Raw genomic sequence first — 2,500 nt, 5'->3', positions numbered from 1 at the left:
TTGTACCTTCGTCCGACTCTGAAACGTTCTCTTATATAAAGAAGAACGACGGCGGGTTGTTAAGGCAAGAAGGGACAGAGAGAGACAGATACGGAGAGTAACGATACGCAACGCAAACAGTCTTAGGTTTACGTGAGCAACCCTCAGCCAGGCGTGGTCCAGGAATTGTATCCGTGGACCGCAATGTGCGTTCGAAATGTCGATGTTCATGTGTCCTGCAGTTCACACGTTGACGCGCAATTAGCTGCGTTCTTCATCGACCCACGAGCCAAGTGATCCACCGTTCAGGGTAATCTTTTATAAATTTTGCAACAGTTCAATACTCAAATGTACTCTTCTCGGTTCTAGCGAAGCCGAGTTCCGTCACGTTCGACCAACGGGAATCGAACGCGCAGAAGTCGCCATAGGATTGACGACACAAAAACGTTCGAAAAAAAAGAAACCGACGAACGCGCGAAGATACGCGCGTTCGCCGGCCGGGCGTAAAGTACATTATGATATATAACAACCATCGAGATCGAAGCTCCGTTCGTCAGGAAACGACGGGGATATATACACCCGATTCTGAATCCTCTGTACAGCACACGATCTCGCGAACGAGTAAGGACGGTGGCTAGCCCATGTTTTATATGTGTTTGATTCTACTCTCTCGTCCAATTATTCAAGAAACAGCGCGCGTGCATCTCTCCATCGTTCGGGTGATAGTAAAGATTCGATGGGATTTGCGCGGCCGTCCGCCTCGAGCGGTCTTTCGTCCCAATATCCAGAAGCAGAGTTTGAAAAACTCTAGCGACGGCACGGGTGTCCGACTCAGGACATCGAGGTTTCGAAGCCGGCGATCCCCTCCGAACGGATGGCGACCACGCGACGACTGAAAGCATGAAAAATCGACGAAAGATAGAACACATCTCCGTTCGGGTGATGTTTTTTTTTAAAAAAAAAAAAACAAAAATTCGATGGTACTCGCAGCCATCGTCCTCGCGCGGTCTTTCGTCCCAACATCCAGAAGCAGAGTTTGAAAAGCTCTAGCGACGGCACGGGTGTCCGACTCACGACAACGAGGATAGACAGCCGGTTCCCTCCGAACGGGTTATGCGACGACGATAAACTCGATGAAACTTTAGTCTCGTTCAGGTAGTGTGTGTGTCTTGTAAATCAAAAATTCGATGGGACTCTCATCCATCGTCCTCGCGCGGTCTTTCGTCCCAACATCCAGAAGCAGAGTTTGAAAAACTCTAGCGACGGCACGGGTGTCCGACTCACGACAACGAGGATAGACAGCCGGTCCCCTCTGAACGGTATTTATATATATGCGATGATAGACGACAAACTGGATGAAACTAAGTCTCGTTCAGGTAGTGCGTACATCAAAAATTCGATGGAACTCGCATCCGTCGTCCTCGCGCGGTCTTTCGTCCCAATATCCAGAAGCAGAGTTTGAAAAACTCTAGCGACGGCACGGGTGTCCGACTCACGACAACGAGGAAAGACAGCCGGTCCCCTCTGAACGGTATATTATATGAAACTTTAAGTCTCGTTCAGGTAGTGTGTACATCAAAAATTCGATGGAACTCGAATCCGTCGTCCTCGCGCGGTCTTTCGTCCCAATATCCAGAAGCAGAGTTTGAAAAACTCTAGCGACGGCACGGGTGTCCGACTCACGACAACGAGGATAGACAGCCGGTCCCCTCTGAACGGTATATAATATACATTATGCGACGGTAGACGATCAACTAGACGAAACTTTAGTCTCGTTCAGGTGGTGTAAAAAAATTCGATGGGATACGCACGCACGGCTGTCGTCGTCCTCGAGCGGTCTTTCGTCCCAATATCCAGAAGCAGAGTTTGAAAAACTCTAGCGACGGCACGGGTGTCCGACTCACGACATCGAGGCTTCGAAGCCGGCGGCATTCCCCTCTGAACGAACTTCGGCTACACTAGTTACGAATCGTTGCTACACATCGTCTTCATCGTCGTCGTCGTCGACATCGACATAGACATCGACATCGTATCATCATCATCATCGGTCATCGTCGCATAGCGGGCCAACATCCACGCGATGCGTCTTCGTTCTAGGTTACCCGATCCACGAGTATGTTACACGTGGTTTCGTTATTTCGAACGAAACGACACACGAAGAGCACACGCCCTGTGGGTAGGAAGCACGTTTCGAGAACGACGAGAGTTTCGATGAAAGAGACGAGAGAAGTCGACGCAGAAGGTATCCATGGATCTTCGAAGAGAACCTTCGAAGATGTATATCGGTATCCTTTCGCTCTGCGCGACTCGCTACAAGTTCTTTCGCTCTCGTCGACTCGTTCTAGACGCTTCGTTCGATCCCAAAGAGGAGTCTTCGATATGTCCCGTTGCTAGGAGGAGAACAAACGCAACACAGACCACGAAACATAGAAGAGAATAGGCGAGCATGATCTCTCCGACACGAGGCACTTTAGAGATTTTCTTATTAGTTTGCATGGACTTTTATATTCGTTCGTACGGT

General features: G+C 49.4%; 1 non-coding gene across 1 annotated transcript; it reads right to left on the bottom strand.

Annotated features, from left to right (window-relative positions):
• Nucleotides 1–137: 137 nt before the first annotated feature.
• Nucleotides 138–292, bottom strand: LOC143304905 (5.8S ribosomal RNA). Its single transcript, XR_013061579.1, has one exon. It is a non-coding gene; the product is annotated as a 5.8S ribosomal RNA (ribosomal RNA).
• Nucleotides 293–2,500: the final 2,208 nt, after the last annotated feature.

Source organism: Bombus vancouverensis, unplaced genomic scaffold (genome assembly GCF_051014615.1).
Source record: "Bombus vancouverensis nearcticus unplaced genomic scaffold, iyBomVanc1_principal scaffold0063, whole genome shotgun sequence".
Lineage (NCBI taxonomy): Eukaryota > Metazoa > Arthropoda > Insecta > Hymenoptera > Apidae > Bombus > Bombus vancouverensis.
Note: the sequence above shows the minus strand (reverse complement) of the source record. Positions and strands in the feature narration are given on the sequence as shown.